Source organism: Hydra viridissima, unplaced genomic scaffold, assembly GCF_058129835.1.
Source record: "Hydra viridissima isolate aposymbiotic clone 2 unplaced genomic scaffold, HvirCarnegie_v1 scaffold_2, whole genome shotgun sequence".
Classification (NCBI taxonomy): domain Eukaryota; kingdom Metazoa; phylum Cnidaria; class Hydrozoa; order Anthoathecata; family Hydridae; genus Hydra; species Hydra viridissima.
This window is the reverse complement of record NW_028324301.1, coordinates 12,803,213-12,815,213: the sequence shown is the minus strand read 5'-3', so window position 1 is coordinate 12,815,213 and position 12,001 is coordinate 12,803,213. Positions and strand designations below refer to the sequence as shown.

The 12,001-nt window shown below is 30.6% G+C and overlaps 1 pseudogene; it reads right to left on the bottom strand.

The window, feature by feature from the left end:
- Positions 1-425: 425 nt before the first annotated feature.
- LOC149892000 (uncharacterized) lies at positions 426-3,700 on the bottom strand (annotated as a pseudogene).
- Positions 3,701-12,001: the final 8,301 nt, after the last annotated feature.

The following is a 12,001-nucleotide window of genomic DNA, read 5'->3' as shown; positions in this document are numbered from 1 at the left end:
TATATACAGCAGAAAAATATATATATTCATTAATATAGTCATAGACACATTGCACATTAATATAGTCATATCTCTATTACAACATTAAATTGTGAAAAAATAAAACACAAAGGTTGCCCAATGTTAAATTTTCTTAAATATTATAGATACGATATTATAAATATTATAGATCAATATAAACGATATATATCTTTACATATATGATATATATATATGATATATATGATATATATATATATATATATATATATATATATATATATATATATATATTAAACAATATAAATAATATAGATTAATATATACGACTATTTTATAATAATATTATATAATTTATAATATATTTATAATATAATATTACTAATGATATATAATAACTATATACAATAAGTTATAACAACTATAAACGTTATAGATATAAATATTATAGATTAATATATACGACTAATTTATAATAATAATATATAATTTATAATATAGGTAATATATTTCTAATAAAATATTACTAATAATAAATATAACTAGTAATTATTTCAAATAAATTGTAAAATAGGCTTTTTACAAAAGTATAACCTTTCCTTTTTCAAGGTCAAAAAGCAATGGAAAAGTCCATACTTGATTTTCCTCAGTCTCATAGACCACATCAAACAAAGTTTTTTTTAAGTTAGGAGTTGACTTGTTTACTCGAAGAACTTCACCTGTACACCAAAAGTATTTTTTAGTATCGATTTTCATTATTTTATGTTGAATAAATTTCCCAACAAGATAATTAACATCATTTAGAATGACAGCCAAGATGTTTGTTTTTTGTTGATTTGCTAATTGAGACAGTCTTGCATTCTTTAATTTTTCACTTAACTCTTCTTTCTCTTTTGCAATCAAAATATCTTGTTCTTTTCTTTCAATAAGAATAACTCTTCTCTCAATGGGCTCTGGAAAAGTCCTTGTTCTAATAACTGATTGTAAATTACTGAACAACTCATAGTTTGTTAAGTTTATTCGCTTACTACTATGCATTTTAGTTCTGTAAAAATATTTAGGTTCACATTTAACTTCCATAACATACCTATAAAAATCCAACTGTGCTCTTAATATTTTTTTGCTTTTAAATGTGTCAACAAAACATATTCATCATCTGCTTCTTTTGAGGTCAACCACACCTTCCTCCTCAATTTTAACAACTCATTAACTGATTTAGCTTTTTTTAAGAAGGCTTTGTCTTCAGCTCTTTTTTTAGCTTTATGCTTTTCAGACAACCTTTCACTCATTTCAAACTTTAATTCTAAATGACGTTGTTTATATTTATCTTTCATTTTATTAAAGTTTGTTGAAGCTTTTTTTAGCAATGAGTCACGCTCATCTAAAGTCTTTTTATTTAACCAGTCCAATGTTTTATTTTTATACCACATAGTATAAGCTTGTATAGTTTGTATTTTGGTATTTGGCTTTGTACGAGTTAAAAGATCCAATACCGCAAAGTCACTTTCTGATGCTTTTTTGTTGTTGGAACATTCTCTGCAGCCTTACTTATATTATCAGAAGGATGCCAATATTTACCTCCAGGAAGTTGATCAGCAGATTGTCTTTCCAGAACAACTAACAAAGAATGACAAATTACTTCTAATGTCTGCTGTGTTAAAATATTTAAATTATTGTCATTAGTCTCTTCAAATAATTTATCATACAAAATATCTTTATGAATATTAACATCACTTGGACTGAATATAGGTTTTTTCGAGATCATAATCGATGATGCATTTTTACACAAATCTGAAAGTTTCATTTTTAGGGTTAACAAAAATGGATTCATATCAAGAATACTCTTTTGTGATTCAATTATCCGCCAAAGTGGACCTGTAATTATTTTATCAATTATTCCAAGAGCCCGCACTTCTGCTAAATATAATTTGTTGCTAATATCTTCTTTAACTGCAAGTAAAAGATTATTTTGATTTGGCCAATTTTGAAGAAACTCTAAAATATCTTTTGAATGAAAATACAAAGCTGCAGCATTATAATATAATATATTAAATCTGTTACCAACAAAGGGTACAAGCATACACTTACTTTGTCCTTTACCAGCAAGAAATGCATTAAAATACCCAGCAATTCCAGCTTCATCACTTCCCCTTACATGAAAAGCTTTACATGCAGTTCTTATTAATCTAGTGGCACCTGATTCAGCAGTATTGAATGCAAAAATATTTTCATAACTAGTACTTAAAACTAACTTTTCGAATGAGTTAATTGTTTTATCAGTTTCTGTTGCAAAGTTAGATAATAAATGCAATCTACAAAAAAAATTAGACATTTCAATGAAATCTGCTTGCTCGCCTTTTTTTAAACCTTCCCAGTTCTTTATAACTTTAGGCAGTAACTTTTTCCTCATATCTTTAAGCTTTAAATTAAACAGTGGATTAACTGGCCCAAGATCAGACATGGTAGTTTTAAAAGAACATAAAAGGTTAGAAAAATCGTTTTCCTTGCTGCTACTTTCTAAAATGTCACATATATCATCTAATGTTTTGGTTAATGCATTAATAGTACAATCTGCATCACTGCCAGCCATTTCACATAATCCAAAAGATAAAGTACTTCCATTTGTGGTAGTAACTTGGAAATTTTGAAAATGTCTATGATGTTTAGTGGTACCGTCACTGTGAAGACAATTGCCTGAATTAATTTCTACAGTGTTTATCATTTCTTCTGCAACTTGAAGTTGAGCAAGTGCTAAAGCCTCAGTCATAAATCGAGATTTTGTACCAATTGAGGGAAGCTTCTCTATATCTATCTTTGCTAGTTTTTTTAAAACAATTGTGATAACTTCATTAACTTTGTTCATGCTGACACTCAAAGAAACTAACTCCATAATAACTTCTCTTATATCATTAGAATACCTTCCATTTTGAAATGTTATTATTCTGCGATCATGGAGAAGAGAACTTAAATTAAAATCTTTATTTTCTTTGCTTAATACTCTAGTGTCAGGAGAGTCTGTATCCTTTCCAGGATTATTTAAACTGTTAGAAGACAAATTTTCATGTTTACTTACTGCCATGCTAAACTTCTTGTTTACATAATACAATTTTTTGCATGTAATTCTTTTTTTCTCATGAAGGAGTGCAACTTTATTGTCACTTTTTTCAAGCTTAACTAACAAAAATTTAACTCTTTTATTAAGATTTTTAATGACTTTATTATAAAAATCTTTTAATTCTTTTATTTCCTTATTTTGCTTCTTTTTTATTTGATGAATCTTTGCTTTATTACTTGCATGTAATAGTTTATATGTCCTTCTAGGGTCGTTAGATGTAAATTTTTTTTTCATATTACTAATACGAACATTAGCAGATTTGAACTTATTTATAAAACCAGATGAAGCAAGTTTCAATTTTTTAAAACAGTTTTTCGAGGTTTGTTGGTTCAACTTTCTTTTTTTACCCTTCGTTTTATTTTTTTCACTTGATATGCATAATTCACAACTAGTTTCCGAAATAGGCGGTTTAAAGAGCATCAGCTTATATATATCTCTTCTTTTATTGTTTTTTTTTAACGATTTAAATTTATCTACAACAATTTTAATTTTGTTGTACAAGCTCAAATTATTTTCAGTTACTGAAAACAAATTGGAGAATCGGCTTCTGAAATTCGAGCAAACCATTTTCAAAGATTTATCACTCAAGCATAGATACCAATCATATAATTCTTTATTATCAGGGCCGCCGAGAGCCTTCAAGCCGCCCGGGACAAAACCTTTTTTGGCGCCCTTATAGATTTCGCTTCATATATATGCTTAGCATAGAAGCAAAAAAGTACATTATGCCTTTATAGCTACTTTATTTCATTTTTTGCTATCTAACCGCAGCATAAACAATTCCTTACTTAAATAAAATTTTTGAGCTTTTTTCGAGGCAAAATTATAAATTGCTTCATCATATGACAATGATTTTGCGAGATCATTTTCAATAGACAAGATCATAAGAATTGAAAGTCGCTCTTGTCCCATGGTGGCTCTGAAATGGTTTTTTATAATCTTAAGTCTACTAAAAGATCTTTCACCCTCTGCAACAGATATTGGCATTGTGTGAAAAATCACCTTCAAATCAGTATTTTGATTAATAGCTTTGTAAAACCAACGTAATTCTTGGAGCATTTGTTTATTTTTTTCACATTCTTTTACCCTTTTGGAAGCCAATGCCCTATTTTGGGCACCAGAAAGTTTTTTACGATTCATTATTAACAGTTACTGTAAATAGCCGTACGCATCAATAAAATAATAGCATTGTCAACTACGCAAACTCATCAAAAAATTATAAACTCAATCTCAAAAAGCTAATGTCATAAATCAATATTTCAATAGTTAAATATAAATCTTAAGCATGAATTATCATAAATAAGTTGATCGTAAAGAGTTGAAAAATATTTACTAATACTTTCTAAATTCTGAATAGAATTATTTCTAAATTGTATTCACAGTTTGTTATTTTTTCGAGGAATTAAAAATAATGATACAACGCGAGTAATATATACATTTCAATTATGGCATTTTAAGATTAAAAAAACTATTTTTATTTTACTTTGGCATCTGGCGCCACATCGACATCTGCCGCCCGGGACAAACTGTCCCTTTGGCCCCCCCCTCCTCTCGGCGGCCCTGTTTATTATTCATTATGATAAGGCTAATTTTATACAAATACTGTATTATACAATTAAATTGTTATATTGTTTTTGCAAATTAGTTACCGTAATAATTTTTGAAACAATATTAAGACGGACTGAAAGGAAGAAGAGGACGGGATTTAGTAGGTTTTAACTTAGATTTAAAAATTAAGCTGAATACCCGAATATTAGCAAAAACTTAGTTTTTTTAAAGTTATTTTAGACTAACTTATTCATCACAAAACCAAAAAAAAAAAAAAACAAAGAAAAATAGTTATATATTATTTTAAAGGATGCTAGAATGCAAATAAAATAACTTTAAGCTAAAATAATTACAAATACTTAATTGAAACCGCTCCTACAGCCAGATAAACTGATATTGAAAATTCTAGCAGATATTTTATGAAAGATTAATCATTTTGCTTTTCGTAAAACGTTTTACTATGGCATAATAGATTAAAAAAATCGTTCTAAATTTAATCTGAAAAAGTCTTCTTTATATGTAAAAAACTTCGCAAATTTTGTCTACGGAATTTGTCACGTGACTGAAGTGCCTACTTTTTTATTTTGTTTTATTTTTTTTTTTTTAAATCCACCGAAAATAATGTATAAAAGTAATGCAATTTAAAATTGTTGTTAAAAATTTTTGATACAAAAAAAGAAGTGGAATCATCTCTGCAAGCCTTATTTTTATTATTATACTTTATTATTATAAGTTCATGTTACTTTTAAAAAACGCTGGTTGTGCATAGGTAAAGTTTGCATTACAGTTGAAGATTTTCTTTTAGCAAATACAATGCCGCTCAATAAGACTGCACTTTTTTTTATGAAAAATGAATGCTGAATATGTCCAATAAAATATATCCAGATTACTGTTTTCGGCCAGTTATCTATCACTATGATTAAAACCATGACAACTGAAGATATAGCAGGTTTGTTCCTTAACCATGACAACTGAAGATATAGCAGGTTTGTTCCTTATTCTGTTTGTTTAAAAAAACTCATAGTTTTATCACAAATATAAAAAAACTGGGAAGTTTATCTTTACATTTTTACCTCTTATTTTCTGAACATAAGCGTAAGTTGATTCAGATAATTCTAAATCGTAAGAAATGAGGGAGAGGGGGAAGGAGTTATTGTTTTTTGCATAAAACAAGCGAATTATGGAATACTTCATCCAATACCGATATCATTTTTCAATAATGGTATTTTGATACTAAAAAGTTTCAATAACGATAATGCCAGTATTAAAAAATAATATATATATATATATATATATATATATATATATATATATATATATATATATATATATATATATATATATATATACACACACAAACACACACATATATATATAATCTCGTCTTAAAATCTCAGATAAATAGTAATTTATAATGATTCAGTAAACCTTTTTATTTTATATCAAAATTACGGACTTTTTTCATTTTTTGCTTTATGTCTCCTTGGTAAAACATGTCCATAAGAAACAAAGGGCACGCAGAATTTTCTCAAGAGATGATCGTAATTTGGTGGCAAAAATCAAAATCTAATAAGACACTTTTTGGCTTTGCAGCTTTCAAGTATTCATTGAAGTTTTGCAAATATGTTCGATGATATGATCCTTCTTCATTGCGGATTGTTTTTGATAAATCGTAGTTTACACTTCTTATCATTAAAAATTGTCTTGTCAAGCTTTTCATTCAATAACAGGTTTGCAGTGCCGACAACAGAATCTTTATTAAATCAAACCTATTGGAAGGGAGAGACTCGTCTGCCTCTCCCTTCCTCTCCTAGAAAAGTTGTCCATCGCTCCTTTATTCGTCACATTAGCACAGCTTTCATTTTAAAAGCTAAATCTGTGTGTCCGAGGTTTATTATCATGAGCAATAGTATTGTATCGGCTGACAATAGTGTTGCAACATTTATCCATAATGCTTTCACAACCAATTTGATTGGTGCATGACATACCACAGCAATTTGATTGGTGCGAGACATGCCACAACAAATGAAATTTTATCGAATTCCTTATCAGATATCTAATTTTAGATTCAAGATCAATTAGCGACTTGCGAATCCAGTTTTTTAGTTTCATAAAACATTTAAGAATTGTGTGTAAGCTACTCCAGCGAGTTTTGGGGCTACAAATCATCAGTCAGTTTAATAGCGCTGTTTTTCTTAATCATCACAACTGGAGACTCCCCCCCTCCCCCCAGAAAAGTCTTCTTCATTATTATTAGTTATATCTGCGTCATGGTCAGAAGTTTTGTCTTCGTCATCGTCACTTTCATGGACATTTTCGTCATTACACATTCCTTTCAAACTTTACTTTTGCAGAAATTGACGGTTTTTTGTACCAAATGTCTTGCACATCCAATTGAATGGGATGAATAATCCAAAACTGCTGATCACAATTGCTTAAACGTTTTACTTTCTGAATTACGGAAGCTCATCAATTGTAATGCACACAAAATCTTCATCGTAATTCAGCAAAAACTGCATCAACAATTAAACTAGCTCAATTTGTTTTTCAGCAGGCAATGAACCAACACCTTTAGTTTATACTAGGCTCTAAAATTCGTCTTCGATGTGAACGTTTATATATAAATATCTAGGATTTTTAATTGAAGTTCACTTATCAAATATCAAACTGAATCGCATCCCTTGCGATCGGAGACGAGTAAATTTGGATGAGTGCCTCTTTGATTATGTTTTTGTATTTGTCTACTATATTTCGAATTATTGTCGCTGATTTCGGAACAATTAAATACATTAGTTTTTAGCGATGTTCTTAGTTCAGTTGATGTGGCAATAACGCTAAAGGGAATTCCGTCAAGGGCGGTCAATCTAAAACAAAAACTGTAGGCAACGACTTGTCATGATGATTTTGATGATTTTAACGTATCTCAAATTTGGAATGTGACCATTCTGATTTATATTTCTCTTAGCCTTGCCATTGTTTTGAAAAATTGTGGTTTTGTTAATCACTAGAAGTCTTGAAAGTTGACAAAAACACTGCCTCTTGTATGAAATCAGATGTTTGAGGTTCCTGTCAAAAGGTTGTGCATCAATTTATTGGTAGATTAAAAAGTACTGATACTGTTTTAGCCACGAAAGAACATAAACTACAGCAGTTAATTATATTTTCAACAATAATAATGATAGTATTAATAATATTTATTACTACTATTATTAATGAAATTCAATAATAGTAATAGTAGTAATAATATTTATAGATTTTTTTTCTACTTATTGTTTATTGTTATTTTGTAATATGTGCAACATTGGTTTAAATGTGATTTTTGTAAACCAATTAAAGCAAGATCCATTTTTAATTAGCTGTATAAACCGATTAAAGCAAGATTCATTTTTAATTAGCTGTATGGGGAGAAAGTTATATTCACATCTGCATGCAGTTGTTTCCTTTCTAATGTATTAATTCATTTACTTATTTGTTTGTAGGTTTGTTTGATAGTTTATTAATAGCTTATAGTTTAAAAATATATAATACTGTTCTGGACTTATCTCCTAGTTTACTATAGTTTATTTATCACTTTTCATAAGGCAAATTGTATAAAACTATATTTTAGCGACAATAACTTAATAATATGTAATGCTCAAAAGCTTTCAGTCAATAACTTCTAATCTTGCATCGTTGTATCAATAGTAAAGTTCTTTTTTTCCCATATTAGCATAGACATGCATACTGCAAATGTCTTTTGTACTTACTAGATCTAAGAAATTTTCTCAACTGTATAAATTGCAAAAATATTGCCTTTATCCTAATTAGCTTTGATAAGTTTATAATTTTTGAAAAAGATCACTGCATAAATATCTTTCGGTTGATTTGAATAATATCCAATTAGACTTATAGAGGAAAAACTTGACAAAGATAAATCAAGAGGAAATGGTTATCAATGGAGTTGGTAACTGTGATCATATTTTTGAGATTGTGTTTTATTTTCCTCAAGCATTTTTAACATTTTAACCAAAACAGTGATTCAAAGCAATTGCAACAAACTTGTGTTGAATGTTTGTTACTCTGAGCTCAAGATGAAAAACTTGAATATTTCTTGTCAAGGAACCAAATTAATGAATTTTAAATTTTAAATGAGAGTGAATCATAATAAGTGATGAGAATGATACAATTGATAAACTGAAGGGAGATTTAGCTTTTTGGTTTTCTCAACAAAATATTAAACAAAGTTGTTATATTTCTTGACAGATCCAAAGAAAAGTTCGATTTCAGTAAAGGTTTTATTTTTGATTCAAGAATACCAATACAATACAAATAGTATCACAAACTTAATATTTATAGTAAAATAGAAAGTTCCTAGAAAGATACAGAACATTCTGGAACGTTATTATATCTAGAGGGTTCTATGGAAGATTCTCGAATGTTCTGTTGTATCTAGAAAGTTCTAGAATGGACCATAACATCTCCTCGCCACCTTGGTTTTACGGAGAGCAAGCGTTTTGATTATTCTTTGATTTGCATCTACTAGATCGTCTTGTTTTGACTTGTTTTTTTATCTTGACCAGTAGGCTCACACGACAACAAAGCGGGCTGCACTATTATCGACTCCTCCACCTCCCCGGAGTTGTAGCGATGCCTGAGTTGTTCAATATGACGATGGCAGACTAGACCATCAGGCTCTGTCTTCACTATGACAGATCGAGGATCGCATACTTCAGTGACAATAGCCATAATCCATTTTGAGTTGTAATCATTATTTGAGTTAAAGTTAAATCATTAGTTGAGTTAAAGTCTCCCACTGAAAATTTTACAACTTTGGAAGAGTCCATAGATTGCTTTGATTGTTGTAAAAGAACAGGGGATGGCAAAAGCAGATCAATTTGCGCCCGAATTTGTCTGCCATTGAGTAATTCGCTAGGGGACAATCCATTTGCTAAAGGAGTTCGGCGGTAGACCATGAGAAATTCTTGAAGAGCATTCTTAGGAGGTAGGTTTGATTTCTTCATGGCTTTTTTGAAAGTTTGAACTAGTCTTTGGCAGCACCATTCGTGGCGGGGTGATATGGAGCACCTTTGAGCAGGACAATACCTCAACTATTATACCATTCTAGAAATTCCTGAGAAGTGAATGAGGAATAATTATCGGTAACCAGAGCATGTGGATAACCGAAGTGTGCAAAATCTTCTTCCAATAAATCAATGGTAGATTTGGCACTGATAGAAGACGTAGGATGAATACATGGATATTTAGATAGAGCATCAATCATGATAAGCCAATTAGTACCCATGAAATTGATTGCATGATCAAGATGTAGACGACTCCAAGGGCGTTCTGGTAGCATCCAGGGATGGACTGCCGGTTTCGATGGAAGGTTCTGATTTTCCGCACAGGTAGTACACTGGTGTGCTAGATTAGTGATAGCTGAATCAATGCCTGGCCAATATACGGCAGATCGTGCGAGTTGTTTTATTCGTTGAATGCCGAAATGACCTAGGTGCAGTATCTTCAAGACTTGATCTTGAAGAGTTTTGGGGACGACAACAACTGGACCATAGAACAAGCATTTGCCTGAAACTGAGAGAGCTTCGGAAAGGTTTTGGAATTCCCGTATCTCGTTATTATTGTCGGATTCGACCCAACCATCTCGAACATTGCGAATAACTGCAGCGATGACAAGATCTTTGCTCGACTCACGGACCAGAATATTCGGATCATGCATATTGATTTGACGACTAACGGTTTTCACCGCACAAATCATTAAATTTTCTTTACTACCTTCCTCCCCATCGAAAATGCGATCATGGTCCACCGGTAATCGATTGAGCGCGTCAGCATTGCCGTGTTCAGCTGTCTTACGAAACTCGATTTCGTAATTGTATTGGCTGACAATTAAAGCCCATCGAGCCAGTCTATTTGCTGCTATAGCTGGAATAGCTTTTGTTGGACCAAACAGAGCCAGTAGTGGTTTATGATCAGTGACGATGGTAAAACGACGACCAAAAAGAAATTGATGAAACTTTTTTAAGCCAAAAATTATTGCCAATGCTTCTTTGTGAATTTGACTGTATCGACGTTGACAATCAGTCAAAATCTTCGATACATTTGCAATTGGACGTTCAGAGCCATCTGCCAATCGATGAAACAATATGGCACTAATACCAACTTCTGAAGCGTCTGTTTCCATTCCTAACGGTTTCGAAGGATCGAAGTGAGTAAGAACTGAATCAGATGATAACAACTGTTTCACAGCTTCAAAAGCTGACTGTTGTTCCGATGTCCACTGCCATGGCACATCTTTCTTAATTAGACGACAGAGCGGGTCTAATGTCATAGACAAATTCGGAGGAAGAAATTTGCCGTAAAACTGTATTGACCAAGAAAAGATCGCAGCGTATTAACGTCCTTAGGAACTGGCATAGCCAAAACAGCATCAACTTTGTTACCTTTAGCAATACCTTCTTTAAGTTAAAGAACAGCTCTAGTGAACCGTCATTGTAATTATTGTTTGTAACTGTCATTGTTTGTATCCATTATTTAAGTCACTTATTTTCTAAAAATATTGGACAAATTCGGCAAAACTCAGATATTCTATGGTGAAGTTTATCAAATATTAAATTTGAATTTGAATAGTTCTAAAACTATTTACCGTATATACTCGCGTATAAGTCGAGAAATTTTGGACGAAATATTTACTCTAAAACAGCAATTCAATAAACATTTTTTAATCAAAGAATAAGAAATACGAAAAAAAATTTCTAGGAATAAATTTGTTTTTTTTCTGACCCGCATATAAGTCGAATTGCTGTTTTAGAGTAAATATTTCGCCCAAAATTTCTCGACTTAACCGCGAGTATATACGGTATATTTTTTGTCGATAGTTTCTCACTTTAAGGCCTTCGGTACACTAGCAAAATTTGGCAGCTAATTGTTTGGGAAAAAAAAATCAAATCTGTAAATTTAATTTTTCTTGTAAAAGTAGTTTAGAATTAAAGGTAGGAAAACTGAATCTTTTAACAAGAGAACATAAAAAAATTAATGAAATTAAAAAAACTCGAAAAACTCAATAAATTTGATTAAAACAGATATCAAATAATGTCATACACTTGAGAGTCAAATTAATGGAGTTTTTAGAAACCAATAAAATTTTTTCTTCAAGTTTTGAGTATTCAAATAGTTCAAAAATTTGATAACCAAATTGTTCAAGTTTACTCGAGTTTTTCAAATTTATCAAGTTTCAAGCTCGAACTCACATGTCCCTAATTCACATAAGTTTAAAAACTTATGTGAATTAGGGACATGTGAGTTCGAGCTTGAAACTTGATAAATTTGAAGTGGACAAAAATGATTATGCAATTGTACCAGCTT